The sequence below is a fragment of the Macaca mulatta genome, chromosome 15 (genome assembly GCF_049350105.2).
Source record: "Macaca mulatta isolate MMU2019108-1 chromosome 15, T2T-MMU8v2.0, whole genome shotgun sequence".
Lineage (NCBI taxonomy): Eukaryota > Metazoa > Chordata > Mammalia > Primates > Cercopithecidae > Macaca > Macaca mulatta.
The window spans coordinates 95018210-95031810 of NC_133420.1; the positions used below are offsets into that span (position 1 = coordinate 95018210).

The 13601-nt window shown below is 40.0% G+C and overlaps 1 long non-coding RNA gene and 1 other non-coding gene across 2 annotated transcripts in view; both read left to right on the plus strand.

Annotated features, from left to right (window-relative positions):
- Positions 1-13601, plus strand: part of LOC114672800 (uncharacterized) — a 150674-nt gene that overhangs the window by 105991 nt on the left and 31082 nt on the right. The gene's annotated exons all lie outside the window — the stretch shown is intronic.
- LOC114672973 (U6 spliceosomal RNA) lies at positions 520-624 on the plus strand. Its single transcript, XR_003723486.1, has one exon. It is a non-coding gene; the product is annotated as a U6 spliceosomal RNA (small nuclear RNA).

Here is a 13601-nt window from a genome sequence, read left to right on the forward strand (position 1 = left end):
GGGAAGACACCACCCCTGACCATTAAGGAGCTACCCTGCCTCCACTAGACGGAGTAGGGTGAGAGTTCTGTGATCCTCAATAGGGAGGGACTATGCCCCAAGCCAGCATGAAGCAGTTACAGAAAAAAGGCCATCGGTCCCTCTGCCTCCCATAAAATTTATGGGCATCATGTCTCTCAGTGGGGAAATGAGGCAGGAAAACAGGGTCTGGAGGCAGGGAACATGAGGTCAATTCACACTTTAGCTATGACAGGAAATATCCTCTCCATTGGGCGTAGGGTCAAGTAAATGACTTTGTAACTTTATTTTGTCCTTTCCATTTACATAGGGCATACCCCAAGTACCAAATGGCATCCTCTAGAGGTTATTTCAACTCCCAAAAATTCTGTAACGGGATCTTTTAGCTCCTATGCTCAGGCCGGCTCCCAAACCATGGAGTGTACTTTCAGTTTCAATAAAACCCTTCTTTGTTTGTGCGTTTTGTCCAATTCTTTGTTCAACACGCCAAGAATCCGGACACCTTACACCATTAACACATATACTAAAATTGGAATGATACAGAGAAGATTAACATGCTCCTTGCACAAGGATAACATGCAAATTTGTGAAGTGTTTCATTTTAAAAAATTATAATTTTTTTTAAAAAGGAAGAAGAAAATGAAGAAAAACTAATAAAAATAAAAACAAAGATAAAAATATTCCTGGCTACACACAAAAGATTTGGCTATGAAAATGTTCATTGCAGCCCTATAATACACACTTGTAGACACAATTTTTATTATTATAGTGAGGTAACTGTAATATAGCTTAGTAACCAAAGCTCCTTCTGAGTAGGGTGGTTAGAGGAGATTCTATTTTTATTCTCTCTCTATTGTTTTTCTCCCTTAATTTCTACTGTGGACATGTGCTGTTACAGTAAGAGAATAATCCAAATAAGGCATTTAAAGAAGGGATAAATTCCTCACCCCAGAGGTAGTTTGTCACTGGTTGGCTGTGAGTGATGAGGCAGCAAAGATGCCATCAATAGATGGGAATAGGGATCTCAATATATTTGTGTCCTGAAGCATTCTCTGCTAAATGTTTCATGATTGGTACAGATGGTAAGTGGTACAGGAGATTAGAATCTCTCTCTGGATGGGCTCAGGGTTGGGGTGAGCCTTGTGGACCAGGAAAAAGAACTACATTTTCTTTTTTTCTTTTTTTCTTTTTCCTTTTTCTTTTATTTTTTATTTTTTATTTTTTTTGAGGTAGAGTTTCGGTCTTGTTGCCCAGGCTGGAGCACAATGGCACACTCTTGGCTCACTGCAACCTCTGTCTCCTGGGTTCAAGTATTTCTCCTGCCTCGGCCTCCCGAGTAGCTGGGATTGTAGGTGCTCACCACCACACCCAGCTAATTTTTGTATTTTTTAGTAGAGACAGGGTTGTGCCATGTTGGCCAGGCTGGTCTCGAACTCCTGACCTCAGGTGATCCACCTGCCTCAGCCTCCCAAAGTGTTGGGATTATAGGTGTGAGCCACTGCGCCTGGCCAAGAACTGCATTTTCTAGAAGCCCAGGCTAGGTCTGAGGTTCATGAAGGAGTCTAACATCTATATTGCTTGGAAAATGCAGCTTTTAGGTTTTAGGTATCAACTTCTATCTTTGGGGTTGGGAAAATCCTTGAAATTTTTAGCTGCAGAGGGAATCCATGAAGAAACAGAATGTGGGAAATCCAAGGGATTACAGAAACAGTCCTGCAGGCAAGCTGCAACCCATGAGATCCTAGCCACTAAAAATTCACAGTATATAGTAAACTGTTCTGATGAGTGTTAGGAGATTTTTCCTTTTTTAAGAAATTCAAAACACACTTCAAAGTATATTGCTCCATTATTGTTTTACAAGCAACTTCTAAAAGGCTGAGGCATCTGCCCTTGGTTTCTGCTCCTCTGTTGGGCAACATTATGAAGCTTGTATAGCTGAATGCTGACAGGTGAGTTGAAACTGTGACAATGACAGTTAGGAGCCAATGTTGTGCAACAGCGTCTGGCTCCAGGTTCCCAGTTTGGATCTCAAGGAAAGGAAAGTCTTTTATCTGATATGTTTTGGATGTGTTCAGGGGCTGGAGGTTGAGTGGGTGGGAGTGGGAGACATGGGACGGTAGGAAGAGGAAGACACACGACTCTGTGGATATTAACCAGCTGGTGAAGGAAATTTTTTAAAAGGAAATGGAATTTATTACCTAGCCCTTGAATAAGCAGTAAGCTGGGAGACCATGATTTAGGTTAGGGGTAAGGCAGTGGGTGACATCTTGCTGTCCAGGGAAGAAATTAGAGAGTCATAAATATATTTGCATGTATATATATTATATATAAAAAGGAAAGAAGTTATATGTATAGAATATATATATTAAGGAAAGAAGGCAGAAAATGGAAGGAAGCAAGGAAGGAAGGAAGGAAGGAAGGAAGGAAGGAAGGAAGAAAGGAAGGAAGGAAGGAAGGAAGAAAGACAGACAAAGAAAGAGGAAAAGAAACAATTTCAATGCCATTGGCAAACACTCGACCATGAGTAATAGTACTTGTTGAAGAACACAAAGCTGATATTGACAACTTAGAAAATAAACTTTTATCTTCATTTGGAATTTCTAGAAAGTTTTTTTTCCAATGAAGGTGAGTCCTGGCTAACGGAACAGTATTATCTAAAAAGTAGTTCCATTTCCCCCCCTCTGGCAGCATTGCTATTGTTTCAAAAGATCCCTCCATGATGGAAACCCCTTATAAGGTCCAGCACCCTGTGTTCACCACCAGTGTGCTCCACAAAGTGAGTAGGAGGAAAACATGTACACCTCATTGGCACAATCTGTGTACAGTGTGCTGGGCAGTAACTAGTTAACCCCCAAAGGCCACAACTTCTTCAGTGCCAAGTGGGAAATAAAGGAGACCACTCTCATCTGCCCTGTAAATGAAATGCCTGATCAGCAGCCAATGGCATACAAACTCCCCCAGCAGATCACTGAGAAATTGGGGTGTTCCCATGGATATTTAAGGCTGTAAGTCTTGAAGGAGAGGAATTTAGGGGTTCCTGCTCTCTCCAGGGCCATCTAGCTAACAAAGGCCTTTATTCTAGACAAGAAGCCCATTTCAACTACTGGAGATCCAGTTACCATTCAATACCTCACTCTTAATTAAAGTAAACTTCTGAACATAGAAGCTTGTGGTCAATCAACACAAAGAGGTTGATTATCCCGAAAATCGACTTTTCTGGAAGTAAGTGTTCAAATGGAGATGATCAAGTCATAATATTATCTAAGAAAGGCTATAGGGGACATTTGGAGACTTCTTTTGGACTTATACATCTAGCTTTTATTTCCTTTTAACCATCTTAATAGATTTTTAATACATCCAGAGAATTAAAATTTAAAAGTGTTGAAATATAGCCAGGTTTGAGCTTGTTTAGAAACTGCTTTTGGAGCACACGCTGTTCTTAATTTGTTAGTAATTGGAAGTAATTACTAAACAGCTTCTGCTAGAGGTGAAGGGTTCTATGTTATCTTAGATGATGCATAATAAATGACTCATGGTAAACCCACATTAGTTCGCTTATCCATGGTTTAAGAATAATTTAAGTCAATAATAAGAAAGTAGTAGATAAAAAGGAAAATTAAACTTTCAAACAACAGCTCCAAATGTTATGGAAAATGAATGAGATTGTAAAAGGTGAATAAAAAATGCAATCTGGTTGGAATTTGGTTTTGCTTGCAAATTCGTTAAGCATTTATTTCTAAACTTGTTCTATAGAATGTTAATGCCGAGAAGCTAGTGCAATGAAATCTTAGGCCTTGGGCCAGTGGGAGGCCTACTTCTACTGGTTTTAGTTCTTGCTTTCTCACATGAAGTCTGGCAGCCTCAGGCCATGCCATCATTTCCTTTCAGAAAATCCAGGTTATTGGTACAGTTGAAGTTTTACTGTCTATTTTCTTGGCAAGGTTTCTGCAACTCCCTCTTAGAAAATAGACAGATGGGAAGGTGGATTGAAGCACACAATCACTGCATCCAGGGAAGGTCAAATTTTGTTTTGTGAAATGCCCTTCCCTGGGCCAGAAATATTAATTAGGCAGTAGTGACACCAGCTGGTCTTCCTGGGAATCCTCCCTCATGTAATTCATTAGAAAATGAACAGATTGCTGTGGTCTGCTTAAACTGTATTAGGTACAGTAAAAGCTACATAAGAAAAGAAAAGGCCCTAGGCCGGGCGCGGTGGTTCAAGCCTGTAATCCCAGCACTTTGGGAGGCCGAGACGGGCGGATCGCGAGGTCAGGAGATCGAGACCATCCTGGCTAACACGGTGAAACCCCGTCTCTACTGAAAAATACGAAAAACTAGCCAGGCGAGGTGGTAGGCGCCTGTAGTCCCAGCTACTCGGGAGGCTGAGGCAGGAGAATGGCGTGAACCCGGGAGGCGGAGCTTGCAGTGAGCTGAGATCCAGTCACTGCACTCCAGCCTGGGCGGCAGAGCGAGACTCCGTCTCAAAAAAAAAAAAAAAAAAAAAAAAAAAAAAAAAAAGAAAAGGCCCTGATCTTGAAGGGTTTATCATCTGAGAGGTATAAAAATATATATAGATGCTGTCTCAACCCTATACTACCCATCCCTCACTCTAGAATTTTGTCTCAGGAGGTTAGGACAAGGAGAAGGTCCTGGTATCTATATTTTTATGAGGATTCTGATGATCACTCTGGTTTGGGGAGTGATCAAGAGAAAAACTGATTGCTAACATACCTGAATAAATACTCTAGAAATCAGAGAATGAAAGAACCATAGGAATTCAGAGTAAGCAAGATCATGTTTGTGTGAGGTAATCAGAGAGGCTTCCAGGAGGAGGAGATTCTTGTAGATTTGTGTGAAAAAGCAGAGAAGTTAAAAAACTATCACAGTAATAAGGTAATATAATCAGGGAGGTATCCCAGGATGGGGGAAAGGCATTTTATTCCCTACACATACTGTTTAATAATGCTCTAACTCTCCAGTGGAATTTCAGTTTTCATTCCGGATTCTTCTGGAACAAACAAAATGTTCTCCAATCCGTACTTTCAATACCTAGTGTAATCATATTTACTCTGATTTTTCCAGGTGTGTCATTCAGTGTCTGGCCAGAAAAACAGAAACCACTCTAGATGTTTCAAATAGAAGGGATTTACTACAGATTTTGGTATTAGGGACATTGAAACAGATAAGCAAGGGAGTTAAAGAAGCAAAAAGGGAAAAGGGTGACATTCAGAGATTAGTATCTGTAGAAAGCAGTTACCAGCCTTAGGAACTAGGGGAATAAAATTGAAGAGGAGTTGTCAAAGTCCAGGAGCAAGCTTTAAGGGATTCCACCCAGCCTGTGCTGGGACTGCCAAGGATGGTCTCCCTAGCCACGGCTGGGACCAATAAAGAACGGCAGTTCCAGCAGAACCTTGGGTCACTGAAGGGACACAGCTGTTTCCAGGAACAACAGCAGAAACAAGAGAGTATAGGAAAGAAATAATGGCTCTTCCTCTTGCCAGACATAACAGAAAGACAGGTAGTAAAGGCGTCTGGAAAATGTAGTTTGTGGATCCCCACAGCCCCAGCAATACAGACAGGATGGAATAGCGTGAAAGTGGAGCTGAGGGGCAACAGGTAGACAACTGATGCACCAGGTACAATGAATCAAGAAGTACTTCTTTCAGGAAGACAAACGGGCATGCCCCAGTTGGAGGTTCATGCATGCAGATATTAGTACCAAAATATGCCTGAGTGATGTGTCCATAAAATCAGAGAATGAAACCTGTGAGGTTTTGTGAGTACTATGTGACCATTCCATTCTTGTCTCATCTTTTCCTGTGTTAACTTGATTTACCCATCCATTTGTCCATCCGGTTGGTGCCTATTGTATATCAGACACTGTCAGGCTCCAAAGATAATGCCATGCAGCCCTCTTTAACTACCTTATGAGCCAGGCAGATAGTGAACAAATTTGATAATCACAGAAAATACTGCAAGTAATAATCATGTAATTCATTATTTATACTTTTCAAAGTACTTTCTCATCTTCTATCCTAAAATTCCTGTAAGATATTTTTAAAGATATTTTCACGTTGAGCTCATTTTATTTCCCCACCAACAAATTTTCCGTGAAGATTGCATGTCATTTTCTTAAAAATGTAAAGTCATTCACGTTTTTGCTGTTTTCTCACTTACTTGGTTCTTCCTCTCCTTTTTGATGAGTAAGATTTCCCCTCTGACCAGTGACTTTGCTGAATTTTTCCCATCTTTTTACCTATCAACAATTCAACCATCCCTGAGACTAGATATCCTGTGGCCGTTTCTGCCTGTCCTCCCACATTCTTCTTCTAATTTTATATGGCTTCTTTTCCTCTTGGGTTGGTACATTTTCCTCCATTGTTTTCACTAACTAGCTCTTGTAGATCCACCTTGGAGACATTTTGAGAGATAAGACATTGCAAGGAGTCCTTCTCTTCTCGCTCCATTCTTGGGAGGGTCTTGCCTCTCCCATCCCAAAACTTTATATTGAATTAAATCCACATTCTCCTTTCTACCAGTTTTTCTTACTTTATTTAAAAATCTTAACTGTATGTTCATATTTGATTGGTAATGACCAATGTTTCTCAAAGTATTCTCAAAGAACTACTTGCCTCTGAATCAACCAGGTAGCTTGCTAAATATCTAGATTTCTTGGACAACTTCAGTCCTATTGACTCAGAATCTCTGGTGTGGGGCCCAGAAATCTGCATAGTTAACAAGTTCTCCTATGTGATTCCGATTATGCAAAAGTGTGAGATGTACTGATAGAAATCTTTGTCTTCAGCTCTGACATTTAAATTTTTATCTCCTTGGGTGCTTTTGAAAATATTTTTGTTGTTAACAGAATACTCTGACTTCCTTGATGGGCAGTAATAATTTGAAGTTTGCCCCCTTATTTCTGAAATCATTTTGCTCAGAGCCAATTGCTATCTTTGTGTATGTGTGTGTGACAGAGGTTTTCATTACATATAATAGAAGATTTCAAATAACAGCAGAGACTTATTAAAAAAAGAAACAGAGTTAAATACGTGTCTAATTAGCAGGCAAGAAGGCAGATTTATTCTGTTAGAACTTCTTAAGGAAGAATCAATAAGGAACCAATTATAATTCCTTCTCCTACAGCCAAGATGCCTTCTAGGTTTGAAACCTTGTCTCAAAATACTCCTGTGGAATACTGCAGGTATTGATGCACTACAGATAGTGAAAATGAGGCTCAGAAAGAGTAGGGGACTTGTGGATGGTCACATAACTAGTTACTTGCAAAGCCAAGATTGGAACCCAGTCCTCCTGGGGGTCTTTCACTCTGTCTGTCTCTAAGACAGACCTCCTTTTTTTTGGTTTGATGTCTGTGCTGAAACACATACAGATGCATACACACACACTTGCTCCTATTCTTCGCAATGTAATATAACGTGTGTCAAATATTGATCCTTTTTGCGCCTATCTTTTGCAAAAGCAAAGTGAGCTCCTTTCTTCAAGAGCAAAAAGATATTTGAACATACCTCTGTCATTGCTAGGGACACTGCGAATGAATATGTTTTATTCCGAGTGGTGCTGACTGCAAATGGAGTGGGATGGTGTACACTGAAGTGAAGCAAATAGTCATGATAATTTCAAGGTCCACTGAAACAGCAGAAAACAAGTCAACTGCCACCCCCCAAAAGAAATGAAGCAACTCGAGGTTTAGCTCCCAGATCCCGAAATCTCATCAACTCAAAACAGCTTATAAGCGTTTCCACATTTGATCTCCCACTTCTAGATAATTTGCGCTAAGAGAAGGGACTAACGTTGTCAATCTTCCAAAATGGCTGAAAAATCCAGAGTCATTTAGAGTCAGCTTTGCAACATGTTATCTTTAGCATTTGAATTTGGGATTAATATATTTTGAGAAATTATAACATTTTAAATAACAATAGCATGGTGTTTTGCCAAACCCTTATTAACCTCAGTAGGGAAGGCACCACGTTCAAGAGGCTGAAGAGACCCATAGCCAGCAAACGAGACATGGGGTTTTATCAGGAGCTTATATAGAGGGGAGAGAATGCAGTGGTGGTGGGCTGGACAGGAGAACAGCCTTGTGGACAGAAATGGTACAGTGGTGGTGGGCTGGACAACATATCCGCCTTCCTACAGTCCAGTGGTGGTGGGATGGATAACATAACCACACAGCCCAGAGGCTGCAGACTAGGCAGGAAAACCACAAGCACTTGCAAACAGCATGCAGCTTATATAGCATTTTCACTTAACATTCTTCCCTTAACAATCTCCACCTGTCAGCCTTCATTTAACCCAAAACACTTGGCCTCAATCCCCTTCATTTAACCCAAACACTTGGCTTGATGGGGGCTCAGATGTACCTCATAGAGGAAGAATCAGTCTCCAGGTTGGCCATGCCCGGACTCCCTAACTTGGAACACATATTCAGGTGCTTCTGCCATAGAAAGTCATTCTAAAGGTTTAAGTTATTGCTCTCAGGGAAGTTTACCCTACACATGCTATTAAGAACCAAGAAATAATATGTGCCTTTCTCATTCTGCCTCTGGATTTAGGATTTCCTCCTCTACACAGTCCATATTAGGAATAGCGGGTGATTTCCCATTGCACCAACCAAAGTGGAATATTTCTCTCTGTTTTCATTATATATATATAGTTATTGTACCTATTTCATAGGATTGATGTAGGGGTGCCAGAGAAAATACAGGGTGCCTAGTCAAATTTTGATTTCAAATAAACGAATAAATTTTTGCTATAAACATATTTTAAGGCCTTCTCTTCCTGGTTTTTCCCAGAGTCAGGAAAAGCTGGACTGAGAGGGCAAAAGAAAAAAACAAAAATATGTTTTAAATATTTCAGAGAAACAGTGAATACATTTTTAGTGTATCTGAACTATTTCTGATGAACATTGAATAATTGCACCTGGGATATACTTATACTGAAAAATTATTCATTGTTTATCTGAAACTCAAATGTAACTGGCATTATATAATTTTATTTTCTAAACCTGGCAGCCCAGACTGAGGATTAAATAATATATATATAGTATCTGGCACATAGTAAATGTTCATTAAAATTATTTTTATAATTGAGTTTCTACACACCCTAATAAGTGGTAATAATTAGCATTTGTATATTACTTTACTGTCTCCGAAGTCCTCTCATATTCACGATCATTCTGATCTTTTAATGGTTCTGTGGTATCCCCATTTACCAGATGAAGAAATTAAGCCTCATACACATAAGTTTTACTGGCTGCAGAGTAATCCATGGTATGTTTTACAATCTTTTACTTTATTGACATGTATTTTTGAATATTGATTAAATATTGGTTGCTATTATAAATATTATTAAATGAACATCTAAGAGCATGCTTTTTACAACTACGTTAAAAACTTCTTAGGTTAGAGATCAAGACTGTTTTTTCCTCCATTGCCACCTAAAAGTAATACTCAGTAAATATTGCCTAAACAAATGCAACTTTAGATTATTGCTAGCTTTGTCTAATAATGAAAAAATAAAATTAATAACATCTTGTAATACTATATAACAATAATATTAATAGCATCTTGTAATACTGTAAAGCCAGCCATATTCTAGATGGTCTACATTTCATAATAGAATCTTCACACTACTCTGTGAAATAAGATAGCATTATTACCCTGTATTAGGGTTCTCCAGAGGGACAAAACTAGTAGGATATATGTATATATGAAAGGGAGTTCATTAGGGAGAATTGGCTCACAGGTGAAATCCCACGATAGGCCGTCTGTAAGCTGAGGAAGAAAGAAGCCAGTAGTGGCTCAGTCCAAAGCAGGGAAGGCAACAGTGCAGCCTTCAGTCTGTGGCCAAAGGCCTGAGAACCCCCAACAAACAACTGGTGTAACTCCAAGAGTCCAAAAGTCAAAGAACCTGGAGACTGATGTCCTAGGGCGGGAGGAATGGAAGGAAGCATCCAGCACGGGAGAAAGATGAAAGCCAAGACACTCAGCAAGCCAGCTTATCCCACCTTCTTCCTCCTGCTTTGTTCTAGATGCGCTGGCATCCAATTGGATGGTGCCCACCCACATCGAGGATGGGTCTTCCTCTCCCAGTCCACTGACTCAAATGTCAGTCTCCTCTGGCAACACCCTCATAGACACACCCAGAAACAATGCTTTACCAGCTATCTAGGCATCCTTCAATCAAGTTGACACCTAATATTAACCATCACACACCCCATTTTACAGATCAGGACTTTGAGGCACAAAGAGGTTAGGGAATTTTCTGCCCAGTTATTGGGCTAGTAAGTGGTGGGGCTGGGAGGCAATCTCAAGTGGTCTGGCTCAAAGCCTGCATCCTTTGCCATTGTACTATTCAGCCTCCAGCAGTGGAATCAGTGGCTCAAAGAACACGCACATTGCAAACATCCTGATGCATATTGCTAAGTCACCTTCCGGAAAGACTGCGCCTGTATATTCTTCCACCAGAACACATGAGGGTCTCAGTGCAGCCTTTCCAGCACTGAGTAATCTCATTGCAACTTTTTTCTCATGTTTGATAGGTTAAAAATAGTATCTAATAGTTTTTGTTACATTTATTTGATTACAATAAGTTGAGCTTTCTTTTTCATCGGGTTGAAAAAGTTATATTTCTTCTTTTATAAGATGTATATTTACATTAGTACCCTCTGGCATATTAGGATGGAACCAACCACCTACGTGACTTCGATTTTCATGACTTGCTAATGACTTGCAAAAGTCAGGTTTGCTTGTCTTTTAGCTTTGTGTTTGGACATTTGGCTTATAAAGTTTAAACATAAATAGAGAGAAATATGTCACTCTTTTCTTTTGTGATTTCTTCTGTTGCTCTTGTGTTTGGAAAGACAGCATATAGATTCTACTTTTTAAACTGAATATTGTCTTCCATTGTTTTTTCAAAGGCTCTCCCCAGGAAAAACAATCTTCAGCCTTTTAAATCTCTCCTTGGATACTCCTAATGTTTTAAATTCTTGACACCTGAAAAGATGAATTAATTTTTCTTTTGTAAGCTTTCCCCACCAACCTGTTTCCTTCCTAACATCTTCTCCTGAGAGGAGCCCTTTGTCTCTGCTTCAGGGACAATCTCTCCACCAGGGTCATGCCTGAGAACTTTGAAGGAGCGCACACCAAACCCCACTCCTACTTTTTTTCAACCCAGATTGCTAACCCAACTGTTCTGAATGATCATAAGGCTTTTTGTTTTGTCTGGTGTTTTAGCAGAATTCAGCATTTGTCTCATATGTGATCTCAGCATTCCTGAGAAGCTCACAGCTCAGGGACTGTCTTTCTTTTACAGATGAACAAAGACTGAGAAGTTAACCCAGCCAATGAAACGTGTAGCTGACACTAGAAACTGGTTATTCTAATGCCTGCCCTTGTGATCTTTGTACTATTCCAAAGTTTCTTAGGAATGACTTACTATCACAACAGGAGAGCTAAAGCCTCACACAATCACGTTTTCTGTCAAGTACTAGTGTTTTAGAAGGTTCTAAAACTTTCCCACTCACACCGAACTGTTATTGGTTGGCAACAGGAAATACTCTTAACATTTGTTTTATGTGCACATCTTTTTAAAAGTCACTAGACAATGATGAGCATGTTTTATTACTGTAGAAGCAAACATTCCCATAAGGAGGGGCTTGTAGTTCTACTTAGTTGTTACTTTTTACATCCTTGCTCATTAGAAAGCCATATGTCTGTGGATTATCTTTTATGTCAGCCACAAGATGGTACCATTGCACAATCTAGAGAGAGCATCAGTCAGCCGAAAACATCTTCAGAAAGATTAATGTTCAATGTAGCACAAACACAGAAGAAACTTTACATTTATATTATAAAACAGCCCCAAATTGTTTCCTTCCTTTATTAAAGGTATAAAGGAAACTTGTATATGCTATAATTTGATATATCACTTTTCTCTCTACACCCACACTCTCAATCTGAAAAAAGCCAAAGTTCTGTTTGCTCCACGAGAACACTGTGATCTCCTTTACGTCTACTGAAGGAGATATTTGTCATTCTGATGTTGGGAGTTCATTAGACTTGATTGTAACTCCCCTTCCCTTCAAATCTCTTTTGAACGAGGCTGGTTATAGGAGGTCAGCACTCCTGAAAGAGTTCCAAATTCATTTTTGCAAAATGGGAAATGACTAAGAACAGTGGGTTGTGTCAGGATAAGATAGGATTTGCATTTAAGATCAAGCAGAGAGCAATCAAAGCATCATTTTATTATAATAGTGAAAAGTTAGAAACAACACACATGTCCAACAATAGAGGGAGTGAAACAATCATCTAGAGGCAAACTTTGCAGATTGTAAGTAACAAGCTGCAGAATAATATTTCACCACATAGAAAAATACTCGAGATGAATTGTTAGGTGGAAAAAATGGATGGCAAAACAATATATTCAATTGTGTGCACGTATGTGCATGTGTGTTGATGGCAGACATGTGCAATAAATGAGTGACAGTGGTTCTCTCTGAGTGAAGCTAATTGACTTTCTTGGACCTTTGAGTCTTGTCTACATTTTTTATTATAAGCCTGCTTTATGTATGTGATAATTCGTCTAGAAGGTGAGAGGGCTCTGCTGCCAACTTAGGTCTCATTCTCTTCCCGGTGGGGAAGACAAGATGCCCTGATTGATAGCCTTGTCAGAACCACACAGAGGAGGAAGGGGGAATAGTTCCCCAAGAAAGGGATGTGAGAGAGACAGCCACCATGTGTGATCTTTGCCTGGACAGGGTTAAGGGCATTTTAAGGGCTTCAGGCTGGGCCTGTGTGAGGGGCTCTTTTAGAGACTGGCCAATAATTAGTTGGAAATCCTATCCATATTAGACCCAATATTGATTCTTTTGAAATATGCTATAAGGTGGAAGTTTCAAGATAGCAAGGAGCCCGGAGAATAGTCAAAAGTATCCACACCAGCCCTTTCCATCTTTTTGCTTTACAGGGATAGATAAAGCAGGGAGTAAGATATAGAGGATTTAGCCCATAACAGCCATTGCTTCAGAGAAGGGGAGTTGTTCTAATTCATTCTGTAGCTTCTCTTGGAGGAAAAATACCTGACGGTGCTGGCATCCAATTAGAAGGCAGTATCACTGAAGCAGTTTCAACAAGCAGGTCCTTCTCTGCACTTCAGTAGCAAAATTAAATCGAGGAATACAGGGGGACAGAGATTTTGTGATGCCCCCAAAGCATCACCATTACCTATTCCATTCATTTCAAGATGTGAAATGTAACTGTTTAAAAGGTGCACATGTATGAAGTAAATTGTTCAATAGTCACAGTTTGAAAATTACATTTTTGGCCAGGCGCGGTGGCTCACACCTGTAATCCCAGCACTTTGGGAGGCCAAGGCAGGCAGATCACGAGGTCAGAAGTTTGAGACCATCCTGGCCAACATGGTGAAACCCCGTCTCTACTAAAAATACAAAAATTAGCTGGGCATGGTTGTGTGCATCTGTAATCCCAGCTACTCGGGAGGCTGAGGCAGGAGGATTGCTTGAACCCAGGAGGCAGAGGTTGCAGTGAGCCGAGATCGTGCCTTTG